At 36.5% G+C, this 24,731-nt stretch overlaps 1 protein-coding gene across 1 annotated transcript in view; it reads left to right on the top strand.

Moving 5' to 3' along the window:
• Positions 1-557: 557 nt before the first annotated feature.
• The window catches only part of LOC124159096 (alkaline phosphatase, tissue-nonspecific isozyme-like), a 245,307-nt gene continuing 221,133 nt past the window's right edge, over positions 558-24,731 (top strand). The window contains exon 1 of the mRNA XM_046534639.1: positions 558-1,924. The gene's annotated coding sequence lies outside the window, so the exon portion shown is untranslated. The remainder of the gene's footprint in view (positions 1,925-24,731) is intronic.

The following is a 24,731-nucleotide window of genomic DNA, read 5'->3' on the forward strand; positions in this document are numbered from 1 at the left end:
TACCAAGGTCCCCCAGAGAATTATACATACAGAGAATTATAATAATTTGATAGATTCCCTATCGATTTTGTAGGTATGTGATTATCGCTGCGTTAACCAGATGGTGTGTGCATTATATTATGGTTCTCACCGCCTCTGTTGGCTTTTTTTTTGTCAACAGTACCAATCGCTTACATTGCAATCAGCATCTTCAGGTCCGTTGGAGAAATTGTTGGTATCAATACGCAACGGACAGCGTGGGAACCCGAGGAAAATTCAGAAAATACCCCATCGATTTGTTTCCCCTTCGATTTTTTTGACGCATTGATTAAAAAATCGAGTTTTCGCTCGCATCGATGTCGAGGTGGTGGAATCCCTATGCTGGCGGCAGCATCCAAAATTCCGCCGTCCTCTTCCGATATTCTCTCTCCTCTGCCTTCCCCTCCACTCCCCCACTCCTTCCATCATTCTCTTCCCCTCCCTACCTTCCCCAACCCCACCAATCCACCACGCCCCTCCCGGCCGGGGAGGGCGGAGGGGGGTGCTTCCACTCTCCGCCACCAATAGTCACCCGGCAGTCGAGCGGGTAGGACGTCGCGCGGGGTTCCACGAGGTACTTGCCCGAGCGTGGATAGATCGCGAATACAGAGGTCCGACGCGCCGAGAGAGAGAGACCGAAGGACTTGTGGCCGGATTGCACCGGTTATCGCTGCCCGACGCGAGCGCAATCCGAATGTTACGGTTAACCGAACTCTTGGTCTAAACCAAAGTGACCAACTGCGTTCGATTCTCACTGTGAGATGCGGAACTTTTTTCATCACAGATAATTGTCCTCGAGACGGTTTTGATCCCGACGTGGTGTCGCGCTAGCCTGTTTCCGACACTGGAAAATTTCTCCGGTTTTACTCGGCGCCAAAACTGTGCGAGGCTTCATCTCACGCTAACCTCGTTGTGACAAGATATCGCTACTGAGGCGACGACTTTGGTTCCAGCCTACCTTGGTTCCAAGACCGCAGTGTTTGTGCATTTTCGATCCAAAACTCACCGCGTGAACCTTCATCCCAAGCAGCCATCTATTGAACAAGTTGACGCTTGTGCAACTTTTGGATCGGGAAATCACCCTCCGGGGACCGGTACGTGTTTTAGATTTTATCGCCCTAAAATCGCAATATCCATATTTTATTGCCGCGGTGGTTTCACATATATACCACTCCAGCGATTGTCTCTCACCCGGCATGGATGAAGGACCTTGCGCAATACTTCTCTCGCAGTACCTTCGGAAGCGAACCAGTCGGAAGGAAGACAGTCGCCGCTTGGAGGATTCACTGCTGCGGGAAAGTTAGTCAAAAGTGAACCGGTGATGTACAGCAGATGTCAAGCCTGTGAATCGTGAAAAGTTTAACCTCAACCAGCTGGGCCAAAAGAAGACATTGCTAGTGAAATAAACTTGATAAAATTTCCTACTCTTGATTAAATGATTCCGGAACGATAAACGAACTACTAACGGTGATGCTTTTAGATTTTCATCTCCCTTTGAAGTCGTGGACCAACTCCAAAACGCCGGTGTGAGATTGATTCACCTTGTGCATTTGTATCACACATAGAGGGTACGTGCTTTATTATCCACTCAGCATCTTAAGGTGAACAGTGATGTGGCTGATACGATTCTATCTAGACATCCGCACTTTCCGAGTTGATCAAAGTATTCTTTAAAAACCTGTGCAACTCTAAGAAAACGCTTAATTGCAAATTTTCAAGTGTTTGTGGACATTAACGTGTGATATAACAGTGGTATTTCTACCAATGTAAAAGCTGTGATTGTTTCATCGTATTTTGTTTATCAATACATTTACGTGCGTGTGAGATGGACTGAAATCATTGTGTTCTGAGACTTTACTCATCTACAATCCTGTAAAACATCGAAACCCCAGGAATTCGATTGCAGGTATGCATGATATATTTTTGGCAAAAAAGTTACACAAATTATCCATCATATCAGTTGACCTAATCATGCTCATGCTACTTTATTAATCTGATGGATATTCATTAAGTTTACTTTATTGACACAAAAATAAGAGGATGTATATGATAGTAAATGCTCTATTGAATAGGCGAATGTTCAGTTTCGGAGATAAGACACGACGATAGAGATGGGTGTCGATGCTGATTGTATTGCGGGTGGCATACAAAAAAAAGCCTTAATGTTTCATCGCATTTGGGGGGGTTGGGAAATTAAAAAATCACGGAATTTCTTAGTTTTTGTTAGAATTCCAGAGTAGGTTTACGTGTTTTCCATTGTATCCATCAGTGATCCATAGCTTTTCCACACTAAGTTTTGTGGCTTCTAGCATATATAATATATATTTACTACCACGGGGAGATGGAAAAATACTTCATTTGCCCATTGATTATCAATTTTTCTCGTACTTTTACTGCATGTAGCGAATTTAACACTACTGTACGATGGCTATTGAGGGAACAATGGCAACAACAATTACAATTGTTTCATGGGAAAAATTCACAGAGTTCATTTATTCAGAGTTCAAGTTGAAATCATTTTTACCGCCACTCTTGACTTCGTTCTCATGCAGCGAGCGCTGCCCCCATAACCTCCACGATCGGATCTTTTAAAGGAGTGTCACTGTCCGTAATAAATGGTTCCAGCGAGAATTTGGGCCAAAAAGCCAGCTATAATTTAAGCGATTCGAGATGGAGAGAGAACCAAAAATACGCAGTTTCTGTGCGGGTGGATCACTTTCGCCCACTCTGGAGTGGAAAAAACAATTTGAAAAAGCACAAGCCCAGACCGTTCATATGTGCCGCTGAGAGTATGAAAGGGATACTACATCATATGGATTTAAAAAGCAAAACGTTAAAAAATGCGATAAAGGGTGAAATATCTCAACGCTTACGCAGAAAGAACACTCTCCACATCACGAACCGAAAAGGGGTAGTATCCTATGCGGTCAGGCTCTTAAGGCCCGCCAAGCCGGTAGGGTACCCAAGCCTGGCTCGCACTGCGTTTCGGGGAAACAAATCAGCCATGTACCGCATAAGTGAGGTGATAAAATCTGATTATGCGGCCCCAGAGGAAATTACTGTTTACTTTTTCCGAGCGACATGCAACCGATAAGACTTCGGTGGGTGGCACAAGTCACGCATTGGCGGAACTTTGCTAGTGGACCGTGATCAATAGCCAATAACGGTAAATAACCCCTCGGAGAAAAAAATGCGGGCATATATAAAATGAGTAGAGGCAGGCGAGAATAAAATTATTCGATTTTCGTATCGGCAAAACAGTTTTCATATCGCTAACACAGAGATCATCAGTGACAAAACTGGCACATAATTTTATTTACGGGCTGAACTTCGATCCTGACAATAAACACTTTATAAGTGTATATGCGACTGCATGGTGAATGTAACATTATTAAACTGTCGTGTTTCATGGAATATAGAAGTATGACATGATCTCCGAAGTGATTAAATATCCTCATCCATTTACCTCATTTATAATCTTCTAATGGGCAGTTAAGTTTCAAACAAAGGGAACTCATAATCACTACCAATGAGTATGAGGAAAAATATCCGACTCCCAATTGAATCAAGTATGTTCGGAGGCAAGATATACAAGACAAGACCACTTTTCTTGAAATATTTTCCAGGTAGTACTTAACCTTCCACATTAAACTCATAATTAATGAATCTGATAATAATATCATAATATTGATCACTTCACCGCGGTATATATAATGAGTTAATAAAGCCTGTGTCAACTCCTTTCTATAAGCCACTGGCCGATAAGAAAAATGTGGCATAAATTAGTCAGAATTAGTAGGAAATTCACTTCACATACCACAAATGTTTATTTGAAAGTTTTTAGGAGGAAACTCGAAATATTTCTCAGAGAGTGACTAACTCTTCGCATTAATTGGTTGTTTTTCTAAGCCGCCTGGAATTCGAGCCGAGTTCATGGCTGTGAAGCGGAATACCTATAAGCATTTAAAATTGCTAATTTCTCAAAACAAAAACAAAAATATTGAATGAAAAATTGAGTGATTGTGAAAAACGAGTATATTCTGTATTTTTACATCGTTTTTCACCAACTGAAAGACGCAAAAACTTGGAATACATATCAGAAACAAATGGTCTTAAAAATAACGTAGATTTTTCGAGAAAGAAATATATTTTTTTCGCACAGAATAAGTATATTCAGCAAAAAATAACCTTCTTGTGAAGCCAATTTGTCGAACAACTATTCCCTAAGATACAATTTTTCCTCTGACTGCTGGTTAGTTCTGAAACCCAAATAAGATACAAAATAAATGTAATGAGCCTTCACTTGGGACTCTGAAGGCTTATTTCAGTGCATGTAAGAGTAAAATAGGTCATTTGGTAGTGAGATTTTGGATAAATTGTTTTATACCTAATAATAAGACCTCCTTTTCACGTTCATCATAGACAAAAACCAGTGCTGACGAAAATGTTATGATAACTTTCTTGAGATTTTCTTTTCACATGTAAGGTGCGAGAAATCCAAAAATTCTGAATAGAGGGACTGGTTTTCATTCCGGGCCAACCTGATTCTACGAGAAACTTTGCAAGCAGTGTCGAAAGGCATATTTCGAATATTAGTCCAGAATTCATTGAGCAATAACAGACAAAATAAAGCCCAACTGATTAACGTATTATACCTAACTCGGGTACATTTTTGTCAGAGACATATTGTATGAAATTAAATTTTAAACGGAAAAATACATAAAAATCAACCACTAAATGACTTAAATAAGCAATGAATAAAAACATTATTTATTAATTTATTTTAAATATTTACAGCATACGTTGCGGTGCTCAAGATTGGTGGAGCTAGGAAAAAAATATTCACGATGAAAGAAGAAATCTTACTAAATATCGTATATGAAATTCTGTTCTCAAAATTCTCCATATAATTTCCAAAAATGAGGGGAGATAAAGAATGTTAATAGTAACCATGGAGAAATCCACCGAATAAAGATATTTCCAAGCCCATTTTCCATATTTGAAGACGTGGAACGCGCAATGGCTAGCTAAAATCGGTTTTACCTTTCAATTTCTCTATCAAAAACTTATCTCCGCATTATTTATTTCGAATTATAACGGGTTTTATAATCAATGTTTGGGATTCTGGCAAAATCATTTTTATAGCAAACACTTCTCTATCCTAAGCTACTTGGAAGTTATGAATGAAATCAACTGTAATCGAGCATTTCTCAGCTCAGATGAAATGCATTAAAAAACGTTTTCCTTAGCTTTGGAACATAGCTTGTCACTTAACGGAAATTTAAAAAAATATGGGAAAATGAAAATGAACCACAAAATAATTTGCACTAGGTGAAGCTTGGCCTGGCTAGCTCAAAAGTTTCAAGGATATCTTAATTCCTATGGTAATCGTAAAATCACATGTAGAATCATTTGAATCCAATGAACCCACTCATGATACCATTACGTTGGTGACACAAGAGAGAAAAAAATCTAAACATGATTTGCTATATCTAGAGCGCGCGTTTACTTCCCTCCAATTCCTTTCCCACCCACGTAAATTCTTAACAGGAAGGTTTACGAACTGACATTCCGTAAAAATTATTCATTTCCTCAGAAGCTTGCGGAAAAATGAGGGTAAAGGGATTGCTACTTGCCTGTAATTTTCTGACGTTATGTACATATAAGAGAGCCTAATGTCATTTACTATTCATAAATCTCGCAATTTTCAGGTCGATTGAGATTTTCTACAACACTGATTTCCCCTCAAACTAAATGTGATTATGCATATCTAAATCGAAGAGCGGATATAGTTGAGAAAAATTTAGCTGTAAATTAAACAAAATCACGCACTTTTTGTAGGTATGTTCTTTTAAAACAATTGTGGTTCCTTAAGGCATTAAATTCATATTCAAAGAGAAATTTAATACTAAGCAATAAACTATGGCAGAGTTATTTATAACTCATCATTCTAATTAAGGTTGAGCTAGCGTCACAAATTAATCAAGTTCATATAATTAAATCAGAGAATGCATATTGCTAGTAGCGTGAAGTAAAATGCTGATAGTAGGTTAAAAATATTTCATGCTTGGATAAAATCTTTGAATACTATCCACTGATGCTTTCGTGTAGTCCAGTACGAAGGTTGCTATTACCTTCCAGTAAAATTCAATTTTTAACACTTTGGAAAATAAAATCCCATTAATTTTTAGCTATTTAGAAAACTCGGGTCTCCACAATAGTTTACTACCACATTATTGCATAATTGCTGACTCAAGGAAGTAGAAGCGTATTACCATATTGCTGTAGTATTGCAAGCTTCAATGATGCTATAAAACTGTGCACATATTATTGCTAACGGTAATACTCGCTAATGTGCATGATAATGAAAAATGTCAAAGTAAATTTTTATTAAGTTTTTCTTGAAAATATTCCAAAATACATCACACCGCATCATGAATGTTAAAATTTCTTCACAAGTAGTCGTATTCAGCCACGAGAGAAACTTGAAACAGAGAGAAACTTGAGATATACTTCACAAAGAGAACTTCAAGCCCAAAGGCACAGCTACTAAGCTGTTCATGACATATCTGAGTATATAAACTTGAGGTTCATTTTTGCGTTACAAATAGAGGAATTTTAATACTCACCTTACATAGTTTTGATGTGCCATGAACATCGTGGTTACGTTCTACTGAAAGAATAAGCTCATTCTATTAAATACCTATATTGAATCTATAAAAAGGAACTGCGATAGATAGCGTGTTGTTTAGTGCCACTAATTTTCAAACAAAGGACAGTATGAACAATTTCTAGCACCCGCTTTAAAAAAAGAGGCTTAATGCGCAAAAGCGTATTACCTTAAGTGCATGGAGGAATTTCATATTGTGAAGCTATTCATTTGCTGTACATAACATAAAAATTTTGCCATTCAAAAAGGGCGGGAGCTAAATTTCATGGAAGCTGTATTTCAAATGTTTTTTGTCGGTTTTGACTGATATACTGAGAAGACTGTCTAACAATCATTCCGTAAGAGCCTTTTTTCACATATATGCGGAATATATCAAACTCCTACTAGATGACCCACATCTTCATAATTTGTCATGTTCCATAACTCATTCCTAAATTACTAAGAAAATAATGTTCGGCAATTAAGGTAACTAGTGCATTGGAACTTAACATTTCATTTGCTTATCTTAACGTTCAGGTATATAACTTCATGGACGAATATAATTGTTTCATGGATGAAACCATTTGTCAGACTATAGTATACATAAAAACAGGTTGTGTGAACTGCACAGTGAATATTTCCAATGACACTTTTACAAAGAGGAAACTTCCATATTTAAAGAAATTACGCTCTGCGATATTAGATACACTTCTGTTGTTGCACAAATTCGATTTAAAAGAGCGATAAGAAAAAAAGGTGTTATCGCCAATGTAGCAATTTCTCTTATTTTTTGATAAGATGTTATACTCAATTTAAAATTTTGCAATAATTTATGGAAAACAATAGCAGTAAAAAGCTATGCAGAAGCTTTTCTGGCGGATCAGATTCATTGAAAGTTGGTCATATCCGATATATAAGGGTTTAATGCCGATTCTATTTATTTAGAATACTGAAAAGCATTTTCACCGAGCATATTTTTGCCATGTTTGCTTTAAGGATTTGTTCGATGTACTTTAAAATTATTATGTTTGAAGCCTATTTTAATCTTAAATCAGATACACAATCATTTATCGAGTTTACTCTTTGACCTTAACCAAATGGAATAAATAAAATAATGAAAAAGAGGATGGAGAAAAAATTGTTTCTAAAATTTTAACCCTTAATAGCTGATTCCAATAGGAATTAATAATGATGTTTCAGTCGAAATGCACCAAAGGCTGGCGCGTCTCCACTGAGCTAGCGAGCTGAAATTGTTTGTTTTCGTCCTAAACATCATTAGTACTTTTGGTTCCAACTGGCTTGCGCTATCCAGCGTTAAAATTTTGTGACATAATTTTTCTCCACCCTGTATGGCTACTGAAGCACGCAAGGTAGAAAACTTAGTCTACTAAACAAGTAGTATACTTCTACCGAAAACGATGCATCACCCGTGACTTTCACAATTAATAGATTGCGAAAGTCGCAAAGTGTTTTCATAGCTAATATGGATCCCTTCCACCACGTTCAAGATTCTAGTTTCCATTTTATAGCATCTACCCTATTAGACACAAACTGTCAATTATTTTTATTGCCGCTGAATAATGAAGATGCCATAAGCTGTCTGTGAAAAACAGGTAAGACAACGCTAGCGTGAGTAGAGCGCTGAATTTTAGTTGGAGAGAGATGAAGTTTCAGTCGGAAAATCAGTCATAAGAATGAAGTTTTTTTCAGTGGAAATTTCGTTCGTTATATCAAACCAGAACGTTGGGGCACTTAACAAAGTCCACGGTTAATAACATATATTGACTTGGGCCGCTTCAGAACTTTCCAATCAGTGTTACACTAGCGGGAAATGATCTCCTTTCTATGGTCTGTGGTGACCACGAAGAGCTCTTCACCCTGCACCTAAACTCAACCCCGAGAAAGCGAACAGAAGCTCTTAGAAACCAGTTTTCTCCAACGAAAAGAGCGAATCTATGATTTAACCCGAACTTCTGGGAAGCTCACTGTGATAGCTCAAGGTATATTCCACAAAAGATTGAAAATCTTGGCTTGCTTGCATTCAAATTCGTCGGCAAACTCCTCTGGTCACTCTAGAGGAGTTGAGTTCCACCGGAGTACTTGGCATGTTCATGCTCGCAAACCTGGAAATGGAGTGTTTTCTATGGAAGATAAACTGCATCCTACTGGCCAGCATTGATAAATTAAGAAACATTTACCACCACACTTTTTCAAGGCTTTTGTCTAGGAATAGATAGCAGTGAGGATAGAGGCACCATCTCACTAATAACGATGAAATCTCAACAAATCCTGGCATATATACTCAAACCTAAGAGGTGGTAAGGCATCTTAGCAATCCAATCCCCACAGTGGATACGAAACCCTAGGGCGGGCTCGCCGGTTACTCTTCTGGGGTCAGGGTCTGGAAGCGTTAGCTTATCACCTCTGCACCTCAGAAGGGGGCAGGACTGGAAGGTAAAAAGGAAGGAGGCGCCGCCGCGATAGGAGCCCGACGACGCCTCCTGGGACTGGATAGGAAAGGAAGGGATGGGACGAGGAATCCCGCACCGTCACAGAGGCGGGCGGGTCCTACCATCAGCGAAACCAGGCATCAGCCATTGCTATTCTAACAATTTTGGAGGATTATCCTATGAGGAAGAATAATCCAACGATCAAATCGTTAGATTCCAATCCCCACAGCTTAAGTCACCCCATTAGGAGCGATTCTTCATTTTAAGCAAGTATCGAGAGAGCCTCGGTCCTGGCGGCAGCTATTGGAAGTCCCCGCGGAAGGCAGGTGAAGAAGTTGCGAGCGAGATGATGGAGATGAAGGCGGAGAATGAAGGATTAGGCGGGTCGAGAAAGGATGAAGATTGATAGCTACCGCGCGAACCCATATGCACATCCAAGACGGTGCGGGGAGGTACCAAAGGTTTGCACGCTTCTCTCGACTAAAGAGGGTTCTCGTGGGGTTGCCGCTTATTGCCTTTATCCGCGAAATCATCAAGGGGGTGTAATGCCTCCGCGGATAGCGTGACTCAAGAAAAGTAAATGCCAGGATTCATCCTCTGTTTTTCATAAGAAAACTCTATGCAAGAAAGCATTTATAGAATAAGTATACAGTGCATAATGTAACACAACGTGAATATCAAAAGAATAGAGAGATGGGACTTTTTCCACAGGTTTATTGAGAGTACGGCGCGTTTCAACCATTAGGTTATTATCAAGTACAGGTATACATTGTACTTGATAATGACTTAACGGTCGAAACGCGTCGTAATCTCAATAAACCTGTGGAAAAGTGCCATCTCTCCATTCTTTTAATACTTACAGGATATCATTCCACTATATTTCACCTGCTCCTTTTACTTGTAACACAACGTATTGAGATTTGTGGGGAAACATTAGTGACAAATCTCGAAGTATGCCCAAAAATTTTCAACAAATGCTTCTGCAGTAATAAAGTAAGCATTGATTGCTGTTTACATTCAACATAAAAGGACCAATATTTGCAGCTGTTACGTGGCATGTGTATTTATTGATTTTGGTTAAAACTGCACGAAATACGTTATGAAACTTGGTCAAAACGTTAGTTTTATAAATCTATTTTTCCTCGTCCTTTAAACGCTAAAATGAATCATGCCTCGATGTTACTACATAAATACATGTCTGCCTCTGATATGTTTGATAATATCAATTGCAGCATGGCCTTGGTTAAGTTACGAAGAAGACACATCGCGATGGTTTTTAGGGACGCCTTTCGCGGGGGTAATGAGCTCTCTTAAGGGGCACTACTATCTACTCAACCTCCTCTCCTTCCCATTTCTTCGCACCAATACGCTCGGAGGACGATGGAAGATCGATTACCCACCCTTTCCCCACTTTTCCTTACGAGAACCAACATTTTTTTCATAAATCCCGGCGCACATAATAATTTATGCGGTGATAAATGTGATAGCCTACCTCCGACTCCGTCCTAATCGCACCCTAGTGAAAGGAAAAGGGTTAAAAGTTCCTCAAGAGTGTTATATATCACTTTTAAAGAGAGCGTACAAGATATGGAGGACCTCAAGAATGTAAAAGGCTCCATCAAAAATAAATTTAATGGGATAGAAAGCATCTAATAAGATGGTTATAGTGGTAGGAGGACTGGTGTTTCAGCCCTAAGGACCCTGGACTCAGCCTCGGAAAAGTAGATTTTTTAAATTAAGATATTCCACTCCTTTCTACTGTGCCATACTCCAAAAGCAAATTTTTCTGTAGCAAAAATGCACCTGATCACTGCTGACCGAGCAAAGGCCTGCTTGAAATCGTTACTGAACAAGATACTCCCTTTCTTAATAACAAGTCTTTTAGGACTTCACTGAGGCTTTTTCAAACGAGTTATCTTCTCTCTTTTATGTAGAGGAGAAGAGAGTGTAAGAAAGACTTATCGGACCGAATTTCCTTAAGATTAATAATGTCTAAGGAACTATTTTTTAATTGTGTAATATTTATTGACATCAAAACCATAAAAATAAATTCGAATAGTTATATTTCGCGAAATAAAAATGTACTTACTATTTCTACAACTTCATTATTTTATAGCCGAAAAATAAATCGGGTATTAAAATTAAACTAAATTATCAAGTAATTAAAAATAACAAAGGGCCTAAAAACCATGCTAACTAAAGGAAAGAGATTGTTAAAAATGAAGACCAACCTTAATTCATGAATTTGATTCTGATCTATTCACACACTCTCAGTTCTTCAAATAATTTCTACCTTTTTAAGAATGATGCGTTACATTATTTGAAACATTCTTTGACATCATCATTTGCTTCATATTCATTCAATTTTGAATCTAAAACATTTAAATGTAGCCAATGTGGGTGGAATCGGAAAAGATTACTAGTACTTACTGCCTAACATGAATGTTTTGAAAGGTGAAATATTTGACATTGGTTATCAGGAAACATTATTTTTATACAATTTTTTGTACATTCGGTTACTCATTGACGTTAATTCAACCTAGATGATATGTATTCAAGAGGGAGTAAATTAGTAATTTGTTCCTGCTGATGTAACCAGTCCTCAATTTAAAACATGTTTTTGTGCGAAGCCATCTCAAAAATGAAATTCGACGTAGTTGAGCATAAATGTAATTAATTCTGATAAAAGTATTCCAATATTCATTGAATAGTTCATCAACTTTCAAAAAGGTAAACTAAGTACATAATAGATAAAAGGAGACGTTATACGAAAGTAATACCAGGGCAGATATCATATTAAACAGGTGTTAATTTTCAACATAGACCCTCACGATTCCTCATAAATTAATTAAAAACTTTTTTTCGATTGAATTTATATAATTTAAAATATGACTCTTTCCAAAAAAACAAAATAAAAATCCTGAATCGCCGAGTAACATGAAACTTTTTATATTATTTGGGATTTCAGGATTTATCTGCTCTCAAACGAGTGAATTAAATTTCCTTCGCACAGCAAAAAAATAAATAAAGGAGAAACAGGTGCTTTACCCGAGGGAATCGAATATAAATTTACGAATAAAGAGCTTGCTGTCATAATTTATCACGAGCCACGTATGTTTAAATTGTTGAAAATATAAAAGGATTAAACCGTGCGAGCCCGATGAGTTTCCATGCGCACCATTTTCTCTCGAAATTCCGAGGAGAAGAATGGAATTGCCGAATTGTTCGGAGCCTAATTATGTGACCTGGTCATAATTCTCCGCGAGCAGCGAAAGTATGCATGCCTTCGCATACCGAGACCCCACAACGATTCTTGCCTTTCTAAACATTCCCTTTGCCCACAAAACGATTCTTCCCGCCTACCCTCTCTATCCACACCGACTTGCTTCTTGCCATTCTCATCCCTTGAGGCTGATTTGGACTCACCTCCCGTAATGAGTTTAGCGCTCATACGAAACGTATGCATGTGGCATGGTTGGATGAAGGGAAAAGGCGGGTTTTTGGATAAAAGGGGAGGGGAGCATAAAGAGATGCTTCAAGTTGGAAATACGGCAAAATCCACGAAAAGGGACTGTTACTGAGAAGAGGTGAATCTAATGGTGCTGTTCCAGGAGAAATAATAACGAAATAATAACGATTAAATTAATAACGACATTTAAATCTCCTCCATGATAAGGAGGAGTATATTGTATTCATGCATACCTGTTGCAAAGATTGATATTGATATTAATTGTGCAACAAACGATTAGAATAATTTCGTCATCATTAGATAAATTAATTAATCTTTGTCCATAACACGAGCTAGGCATGATACTAGGCATGGTTTCTTTTTGTTTTAAAGCTATATTTATCTCTTACGCCATCACAATAATTTAATTTTAATTAGCAATTGGTTCCTGATGCCCGAAACTTCAAGATAGCTTAGCTCATGAAGATTAGGCGAAGCAGGAACAGAATTGTAACGAAAATGTTCGGTTTGCTTGATTTCTGAGAATAAGACGAGGTAAATCTAAATTTTCTGTTGAGTGAGAACCAATTGTAAAAATTAGAACAATTTCATTAACATTATCTGAATTGCTTTATTCATCTTTGTCCTTGAAACGTTAAAGATTCGATAATTTATCTTTATTTTAAGTTATATTTATTTGTTACACTATCATTATAAATTAAAATTACAGTATAATCAACAGTTTTTGCTCGATGCCTAAAATTCAACACAGCTAAGTTCATGGAGCGTAAGTAAAACAACAATTAATACGAAAAAGTTGTTTTCTTGATTTTTCATAAAAGTTTCATTGAAAATGTGTAAATACCTCTATTTTGCTATTAAAAAATCCAAAAGTACATAAAGCTAGCATCTGTGTGAGCAGGATCTTCACGAGAGATATTATCAATGGAAACCATTAATTGTGTATCAACTAGTGAACCCTATATAAATCATTAAAATTAACATTTCAATCACTGTTTCGTCGTTATTCATGCGTCTACTGACTCCGTGGGATAAAATCGTGCTCGCCTCACTCCTAAAATATTTATTCACACAAGAGATATTTAAATCTCTTCCATAGTTAAAAAGAGTATATTGTATTCATGAATATTTGTTGAAAAGAATGATATTGATATTAATTGTGCAACAATCTGAAATTATTCTGCCTTTGATATCTTCACTCTGTACTCCGGTGACTAAACTGGTCGAAAAAAGAATGAAATTAAGAATAATTGTATTTTTAGATAAATTGATTTAAATCATGCAGGAAAGTCAATGAAAGCCATCTATCATGAACTATTCTCATTTTTTCAAGTCATTTTTTCATTTCATATTCTCAAGTCATTTTCCATTTTAGAAATTTAAGCCTGATTTAGCCATTGTATGTCTTCCCCTAAATCTTCAGGTGAACTGAAAAAATACCAACAATTTAAAAAAGTAATTTTTCCTCTGTTAACATGTTTGCTGAGAGGTATTTCTACCGTATCAGTCTTTTAATAATAACTGTAATGTAATTAGTTATTTAAATAGTATCAGAGCCATTGTTGCATACTTGAGTTAGTGAATGAATTATGTCGTGATACTGGCTGTATCGTTGATTTGGCTTATTATTTCAAGTGAAAAAATAACATTCGCAACCTGCAGATGGAAGCAAGAAAATGTTGGCGTAGGAAATAAAAATGTTAAGCGAATACAAGTTAAACCTATGCAGATACACTGTTACACATTGTGATCTGCTTATGCCTCTCATATTTCGCCGAAGTTTTCTTCACAGTTTTAGGAATGAAAATAAAAAAATTATGAGAGTAATGACTATGCTGGTTTTACTTGCTGTGCTAGGAAGCTGGAGCTTTGCCGTGTAAACTTCCGCGTTCATTATGGGCTATATCATCAGGGATTCATTCGTCAGCAATTCCCAGATGATATGCCCTACAATGGAAGTGGAAGACCGGACGGCAAAGTTTCATATGCAGCAGCCCTCGAAGCCAACGAATAGACATTATATTAGTGGAAAAAAACATAGAATTCACAGTACGCAGTCGAAAGCTTATGCGTATATATGCTATAAAACGATGATTAAGGTAAAAGGAGAGCTTCAGGATTCCTAAATTAAAAAGAGCTAATTTTAGAGTCTGGAAAATGGAAATATCATTCAGCAAAAAAATCTTTTTCCCTCTGTTACTTTTATATTTTAATTCTATTTCAGCAATCAAATACTCCAGTCTTAACTTTTACACAAATTTCAAACTTACTTGTCGAAAGACTAGTTTTAATTATTTTAACTCGCCGTAAATGAAAAATGAGAGACGCCAAGTGAAAAATTAAAATATTGTACGAAAACCTAAAATAGCTGGTATACTTGAATTCCAAATTTACCTTCGAATTAAGAGGCTCCAAAATTTGCTTATTCTTAACTTACAAGCTCAACTCGAATTCTAATAGCAAGAAACTATCCGTTACTGACTATTCTCACTACAATGGCTCACCGCAGTTTATTTACGGCATATTACACCAACTGCAGAAATTAAAAGTTTGCCAAAATTAAATAGCAGTGTTAAGCGAAAAAAGTGCTCAATTCATAACTATTTATGCGGAACTACATTTTCGTCTATTAAAAATTTCTGAATAGAATTCTCGAGAAAAACTTTGCCGTCAATCGAAATATGCGGAGTGGGAAAACATAAGTAGTTCGAACACAAATGAATCGAACGACAAGACGAAGTTTTATATACGTCCGAAGACGGAAATAGTCCTCAATAAGTTTGGTCGATAACGCTATATAGTCCCATTACTCTGGGAAAACATTGCTTTCAAGCCACGCGACGTAAACTTAGAGACGAACTTCAACTTAAGAAATGCTTTTTTTTCATTTAGCGGTTGAAAACTAATTACGCTCTCGGGTGCTTAGTGTTGGGTTCCGAAGCGTAGGCTCTCCAGCCTAATGGTGAAGTTTGTCCTAACCACTCGTGCTTGAACGTCCTTCCGCTCGAAGACACCGTGGATAAGATACTTGAATGGAAGTTCCACACCCCAACTTTATTGCGAGCGATTTGTCCCCTTCACTTGAAAAGCCTCTAAAAGCGCATTCACCGCATGGCTCTGCCCCTGCAGTTTTAAATTAGTTGGACAATTTAAAAATTTTGGATTTAAACTGATGACCCCAACAAAATCACGGACGATGCTATCCTTGGAATAGGTTGCATAGCATCAGTAGATTGCTTATTAATTACCAAAAATCATTTAACGTGCGAAATGGTACTCTTTTTCCAGCCTAATGTGAACAGGTGGGAAATGACAGTAGAAAAGAATGTAACACATTTTCAAACAAATGTTTTAACCCATCCAAATTTTTTCTTAGGCAGGCACCTCTCCAATAATTTTACATTTTTACTTCTGAAATTATGTGCGGAGCGTGTAAAAAATGCTGAGACTAATAGGCTAATTAGAATGCTTGAAAGTACAACATCTTCATTAATTTATTTTTTATTTGGTTTACAGTTTAACTACGCGATGAAATGTTTAACCTCCAGCAATTTGCTTGGGATGTCTAGAAATTTCTCTTCAGTTGAAGTACAATGTCAAATTCTCGATACAGCCAATAATAATATCATATAAAAATAAATGGAACATATTCAAAACATAAATGTGTACCGAGATGAAATGAGAAAATAATAGTTATGTACTTGGAGTGTGGAGCGGCGTCAAACCAATCATAGAATATTTTTCAGAGGTGATGTGACGTATCAAGTCTAATTTGTATCTTTTAAATAAAGATGCTTTCTTCTACGATAAATTAGCAAATAAAACTAACGCAGCTAATCTTCTTACGGAAATTTCGTATACTAAAATTGAAATTCGTCGTCATACACAGAGGTTTAAATTTGTAAAAAACACTTAAACTGAAGCGTTTGGCGATTTTATTAAAGTAGTGTCTATTTTAAGTGTTGATGATCAAGGTTTTATATAGAAATGATATCCGTAGTAAGGAAGTTCAAACGCTACATGACGCTAGCGAAAATCCTAAGAAAATAATTCATCAATATCTTTGGTACGCCCGCGCCGGTACGCTATTGAAACCACACAATGTTGCTATTATTATGCTAAATCAAACACCACAGAATGATATGCGTAAACCGTGAACAAAGTTCTCAGTTTCAGCTTCTTAAAAGATGGGAAAAGTAAAAAGGCTCTGTTCGGTTCCATATTTATCCAGGACCGAAGAGGTATCTTACTAATCTGAAATAATACTTCACTAAACGCAAACCTTGCGACTTCTGCATTGAAAGACATGTTTTTGATCGCGGAAGGTGAAAGGAAAGGTCCCCAAAGTTGGTGAGAGCACTCTAAGTTCTCTTCATGATGAGGTCGCACAATATTTAGCGCTTCTCAAAAGTTTCTGGCCTGAACTTGGTCTCTTACAGGCACACTTAGGGTCACTCCTATTCCAGCTACCTACCTGACCTTGTCTCGCCTGACTCATAGGTCTTTTCAGGGAATATATATAGAACTCACTTTAAGAAGTTTGGTGGTCGATCACTGGGCTAAATGCTTCTTTGCTACAGGGAAGACCAGTTTTCTTCTCCTACATCATTAAATAATACATGAATTACGCTGGATATGCTAACGTAGTTATTATAATATTGGGCAATAATTGCTTGAGATATTTGTAAATAATTTCACTTAGTTTTGCTCCACAGAAAGGGTTTAAATTGACGATATATGGTGTAGTTCTTTGGTTGTAAACGCATTGGAATTACTGTTATGACGATAGTCACATAAAATATTGGCTCAAATATCATTTGCCTTAGACATGAACAAGGAATATCCAAATTTGAATTTTTGGTCAAGAAATATTTCAATTTTTATTCCATTTGCCTAAATGCCAATACCCATCGTACATAACAAAACATTCTTTTGTTATGGATAAAGCCTGTAATTGCATTCAGGGGCGCAGTGAAGAATTAAGGCTGGGGGGGATTTAGGCTCGACTAATACGCAGGGGTGTGGGGGTATTGCATATCCGCCAGGGTAAGCGGGGGCCCTACTCCAGAAAAAGTTTAAGAATAATGGTTCGAAATGGCGAGTTTTACTTATTTCTGAGGGATATTTGATTAATCCTTACACTATTCTATAAGTAATACTAATCCAATAATGTAAAATGGAATAAGCATAAAAATTTCTGTGAGCTTTATCCTCCAAACCCCCCCCCCGTCGCTGTGCCACAGATTACATTTAACCTTCAAAGGTATAAGGTTAAAAAAAGGTTTTCTGTCAAAACGATTTTAAATGGTGCCCAAAGTATTAATTTTTTTACTCGGAATTAATGATGCCATAATTTTACGTGTGATTGCAGTTTTTCTCGGCTTTCACGTCAAAGGCCTTCAAAAATGTCGGATAAAATCTACATTTACAAATACATTGCTCATAAAGACTTTCATTTCCAATTAAGTCGTCATTAATATATTTTCCCAACTTTTAAAAATATTAGCATCGGTTACTAAAATTTACAGAAAAATAAAATCATATTTAATGTATGCCAAGTCAAAAAAGTTGACACCGAGCCGACCAAACAGTTTGTAAGTTAAGCCAATGAACTATTGGCAAAGTGCGGTGACATTACAAAATAATTATTTTATCTCCGCTCATTATATATAATAATTTCTACACATTAAAGAGAAATTTTCCTTGCATTTTTTTCTCGTTAACTAATAGTCCTTCATTCAGGGCATTCACTCATGTCAATTTAAAATATTAAGTTAATATTATGACAGTTTAATTGTACATTAATAAACGCTTCATGGAAATGGGGAAGGAATTACATCCTTTTCACACTTCCATTTATATGCAAAATGCATTCATATGCGGATGGAATAGCCAAACCATACTAATAATTTATCTTGATGCTGCATGTCAAGTGATCTTTCACTAAAAATCACTGTGAAATAATTTCCGTCCCTAATTACTTTCATTTGAGGGAAGTTGAAAAACCGAAATATTAATAGAAATCTTAGTTGGACTCATTGCAGATAAATAAGCAATTCATGAAGTATTTAATTGTGTTAAAAATCCTCAGGGAAAAAATCATTCGTCTTGACTAGGATGCAGGTGACTCTGTAAAGATATCACCGTTCTATATTCTTAAATTCAAATATTTAGCTTTTTGGAGGAGTATAACATTCTGATCAAGAATTATGGAATATGGCATATTGAAATAAGAATCCCAAGGCATCGAAACACTTTTTAGGACTTTCACAGCAAAAATAGAATCGGAGAGATCTCTTCAATTTGATTCCAATTCAAACCCCAAATCCAGAGATACAACTTCTTCTTCAACGTAAAAATCAAATTCATTTGCAATTTAAAAAAGTACATACCTTCGCCGATGAAAGGAAACTGCTAATAACATATGAGCATAAAAATACGTGGAAATATTAAAAGTTCGGGAGCACCACGCAGTGTGTGCAAAAAGACATGGTGGAAAATCATAATTTTCATATTAGATGCAGCGAATTGTTTCCACTGAATTAATTTTCTCAAATTAATTAAGCGCATAGTTATTATATCCACTAAATTTATTTTCGGCATGTCTCATTTTGTTGCATACCTTGGAATGAACTGTAATAAACGAAACTCGTGGAGCGTAATACCCAGAGTAAAAAATTAAAAACGGAAATTTAATCAATTTTTCGAGATATCCCTCAACTCAGAGATAACCATTCGTTTTAACTCCGTTTCTACTTCAAATCGAGGCAAAACCTATTTCGATCAAATTATTCCCTTTGCCTGACACCGCTAGAAAATCGCGCGGCCACACGATTCATCTCCATGCGCTACGTGGATGCAAACTGCACTCACCGTAATTCCTCTCGGGCTACGGCGTCAATACAATAAACTCCCGCGAGGGCGCGCTATGGAGGCGCACAATTCTCTGCCGCCCCCCATAACTTCTCTCCTCCCCTTAACATAGACCCCGCAGTAAACAGCGAAACGTCATCCGTTTCCCAATGATCGCGCGCTCGCCGCATAGCAGTGCACCGGAGGGAGCTTTAAAAGTAGTCTTGGATTCGGCGGCAACCGTAAAAGTCGGGAGTCGGAGCGGATGCAGCTGACAGGCGACGTGTCGCTCGCGAAATGGGTCAAACCCTCTCTCCATCACACGCTGAACGGCTTCACGGCTCGCATAACCACCCGAACTAGTAGCCACCCGAATCATTCCCGCCCTGACATGTCTCCCGAATTAGGGAAAAAAACAAGAAACGTACTGCATCGGTATGGAGACATTGATAACTCTTCGGATGCCGTGAGACTGATGTGCATTGATAACAGGGGTGGATTTAGGGCTCACGACTATGTGACATTACGAAATATTATATTATTTTCTGAATAAATATTTTTACTAAATAATTTCATCTCCGCATTATTAATGGTTCTTGAATATAACAAGTTAAAAATTGTGAAATTCTAAGAGAATAAATAATATTTTACTTAATGAAAGCATCTGGCTAAAAGGTGAACATGAACTGGTGAGAAGACAGATGGTAAGTCAAGTCAATGAATTATTGGCGAAGTCCGGCGACATTTTATAAATATAGTAATAAAAAATAATTATTATATGTCAGCATTTTTATTATTGATTTCTCAATATTACAAAGTAGTTTTCCTAATATTTCTTCTTTGTAAATAATTTTCCTTCATTAAGGATATTTACTCACGACAAATTAAAATAAAAACGCATTAACATTAGGAAAGAAAAATTATACTTCAATAAACGTTTCATGAAAATGTGGAAGAAATTATCTCTATGTCATACCTCAATTCATTCAAAACAAATGGAATATCTTAAACACAAATATTGCATCTTGACCTTATACGATAAGTGAAGTAACTTTAACAATTAATACTGTAAAATAATTTTCGTCACTTCTTACATTTATGAGTGCCAACCGACTTTCTAGGTACAGGTACTATGTTAAAAGTGCCGAGGTATTGTTTGTTGATTTTGCAGTGGGTTAGGAAAATAATAGGTCTCAAAAAAACTAAATGTATATATTCAAAGCATTATTATAAATCATTATTATATGGGGTTTCACTGTATTATTTGACGAATTCTTGGTGATATGAGTTATTTAATTTTTATAATTTAAAAAGATAATTAATGTTAAAATAACATAAGTGTTGACTATTACATGATTAGTGAACTATCAGCATCTAAGAGTGACATTGCAAGGGGAGCGCTATCGCGCTTCTGGCACTTTCCGCGAGAGATTGGAGGAGGGCAATAGTGCTCCCTGGCACACTAAGGGTTAAGGCAGTAATGGCAGTAGGAGGGGTTACAGGGGTCCTGACCCAAAAATGTTATCAAAAAGTTTAAATTTTTTACTTTCATAGTTTTTATATCCTTAAATGTCCAAAAGTTATTCAAATTCATTCGTTTCTAACGGTAAAAGTTAAAATTCAGGCTCCAAAATGCGTTAAAAAAATGGTTATTTTTAAAAATTTTACGTGGAGGACGCCCTTCTCTATCTATTATATACTATGCGGACCGAGGCTATTATTCCCCCTTATTTGATGATGTATACACTACTGATCAATAAACGCAATTATTTTTTTGATTTTACTGATGAAAATTCATCACGAAGATGATAAAAAAGTCGTAAGTTCTGATGAAATCAGGGAAAAATTTATAGCGAATCTCTGGTCAATGAAACATGCCCAGCAGAACAAAACGTACCTCACTAATGCCACCCAAATATCCTTTTCAAAGAAGAAGCGTACAAACTGATATCTAGTAGACTCAACCATAAGGTACGGATATTAATAACTAATTTTACGGTCGAGCGCTAGGACGTAAAAATGATAGTATACAAACAGCCCGCGAAGTTAACCCTAAATCAAATCAACGTAATAATTCAGATGGTAGTTCCTCTATGAAAAATGAAAAAAAATTATTTATCTATTATATTTTAGATTATTTTATACTTCATACAAGATAAATTAGTTATTTTGACATTCGTGGAAAAAGAAACACTCACCATTCACTAATATTTTAAATACTAAATTTCAGTGTCACTGTAGATATTTGAGAAGTATTTTTTAGGTGAAAATCGCAAATAAAATGAACAAATACCTTATTTCCGCTGAGATATATTTACGGTTATTGTTTGGTGGATTTTCTCGATCATGTGAAGTGACGCTGTGTCAGATTGATGAGTACCTACAAAAACGGCGTGTCGGTCCAATTTACAATGTCAAGGAATGTATTTTAATTTTTACATGTTACTTTGCAGATATCTACTGCGCATTAAAGTGGTTTTACAAGAGTCACCACTGGCGTTGCCCACAGGCGGAGCGATCCCAATATAAAGGAGAAATAACTCCAATTAAGGAATGCTAACTGAAATTTACACACGAGGGCTGTTGGTTTGAAATGATAGAGACTTTGATTTTACTCTCTACGCAACGGTTAGAAGATCAAGCAATGAACTACATAAGAATACCATACAGTTTTTATTTACAAAATATATGATGTTTATGATAATTTTTTTTGTGCTAACGCTTGTCAATGCCAGTGTAATAGATGTTTAATATTCCATACCACTAAATAGTCACTTAAAATGATTTTTTCATTGATTTAAACCAATGTCATGCCAAATAACTTTTCTAAACCAAACAACTTATAATTCTCTCGATTGTGAATATTATATAGTATGTAATGAGAAAAAAATCGATCATTCTCATCCCATAGGCAGGCTCTGGACACTACTGAAAACCGATTAAGATGCACCGGAATTGTCTACGAAAATGTAACTTCAGCGGGATAAACTGGTGTCTAATTTCTGTATTCCCCATGATATTGACATTGGCGTAAATTTTTCGGCCCCGACTATGTTAAAAATTTTATTCAAAACTTTGGTAGTAAATATTACAGTGATATCATTCGATATGCTCTCCATGCATAAAAAATAAGTCGATATGTACAGCACTGAGCTTGTGCTTCTAAATTTGTTTTTTTTCCATCGAGCGGGACTTGGGAAGCATTTGTTCTCCCTATCTCTCTCGGGGACAACTTGAAGCGTCGATTCGGTAGACAGCCTGGAACACGGATTCCGACTCCGTAGCATGTGACAAAGCTGTAGGCTCTCCCGGCGTCGCCGCGGCAGCGAGACGAGAAATGACCTACATTAGCGTATCGCGCGGATTCAGGCACAACGGCGCGCGGAGCCTTTCGCGGTCGGCCTAAAAGATGTTAACTCGTGAGGGATAGGCGGGGGATTTACGTCGCTAACTCCGTCATTTGGAGGTTTTTTATTTAAGGAAAACACGTACTTCATACGCCCTGCGGTTGAGGTTCTAATCTTTAGGACTTCGTGTAAAAAGGTTGACGGTGGCTCGTTACACCGCAAGCACCAATTTTGCTACGTACGACGTAGTTCGTTGATGAACTCATAATTACTGCAATTTTTCACTCCTGAGTAATTATTTTTTCATGACTTCCTCCCTTGAGGTTATCGCAAACAACGTTTATACTTTAAGACCCTGTTTGCCAGTCATATTTTAGTGGAAAAATAACGTGCCGATAAATGTTGACGAGCTACGTTTGCATCCTTGAATGTACACCACGATTTCTTTTAATAGTAAGACAGTATTTCTACCCTGTTTTTTGGTTTTCAGTATGAATTACTCATACCAGTCTTCTTCCGTCAAGACTAAACTTACAAGAGTTCTCGACATCTTCCTCCTTTGAATTACGCGTTTAATGATTATATCAAAATGTGAAGTGTCTTGCATGTAACGAATGAGTATCTTTGTTTGTTTGGTGGATTTGCGTTCTACATTGCAGAAATTACGTCTAGGTTTTCCGACTGGGGTACAGTTTGCTTTTAAATGACGTCAGAAAACTTTTAATGCCTTAAAAAAATTGCAAGTTACTGGTTAAATGCTAAATTAATATTTAAACAGTTATGTAACAAGGTGGATCAACCGGAATTCATGCGTATTTGATAAAAAGCATTCTAAAACGTTCTATTAATCCTCTTGTTGCATACTTATCTAATAGGTGCTTCTGCCCTTGATCCAACCACTATTTTGGATTTGAGGTATTTCGTGAAAAATAGATTTTTTTTAGATATATTAAAGGTTCCAAATAGATTTTTCTAATCAGTATCGGGAACCTTGGAACGAATAAGAAACATATATTTATTTTAAAGTAAATTTTAAGTAAAATTGGTCGTTAAACAAATGGATAAGGCATTCCTAATTAAACCTATAGACTTCAATATGAACTTCAGCAACAGAAAGTGCAAATATTCCCCCGAAAGAGAAATATTTGGAGCTGAACCGTGAATTCTTTCCCATCATTCTCTATTTAAACAACAAAGAGACGGTTTTATATGCGAAATGTATTTGCTAGGTAGACAAATAAGGTGCTGAATTACAGTGGTATAGTAATATCGGAGGGGAATACTAATATCGAGGCAACACCCTAGAGTTTTTCAGTGGATAAATTGATCATTTCTATAAAATTTTACTTCTATTTTGCTGGTAGCTTAATTTTAATATGTAATAATTCAAAAAAGAACGAATCAAAAATGTTTTTTGATCATTATCGCGATGAGTTGAGTGATTACCTTTTCCACTCTATGTATAATCGTAAGCCAAAGCAAAATACCTTACGCTTCAATGAGTAGAAACTGCCGTAACTCGTCGAACTAAAGTATGTCTCATGCTTAATAGGTCTATTGCTCATCTCCAATGGTGATTTTGCCCATTATAATAATGACCCCTAGTCTTTGATATTAAAAAGCGATATATCAACATAAGCATAGAATAATTGGTTATTTAAATATCAAGTGCCAAAAAAGAATAATGGAAAATAAAATAAAATTAATAAATACAAAATGAGGTGTTGCTGAGAACAACACTGCTAAGCAGTGATGTTAGTGTCGACTTGGTATCTATTTCCAGTAATTAATATTTCAATAAGCATGGGCTAATGTTCAAATCAAGCCAAACTCGTCTGAATCTTTTTTCTGACAATTTCATTCTGATTCATTCAATTACCATGATTAGGGAAATATTTAACATGCTTCGAAAGGCAGATAGTAAGCACGATTTGTCGAATAGAATT

This window comes from Ischnura elegans, chromosome 5, assembly GCF_921293095.1.
Source record: "Ischnura elegans chromosome 5, ioIscEleg1.1, whole genome shotgun sequence".
In the NCBI taxonomy this organism is placed as follows: domain Eukaryota; kingdom Metazoa; phylum Arthropoda; class Insecta; order Odonata; family Coenagrionidae; genus Ischnura; species Ischnura elegans.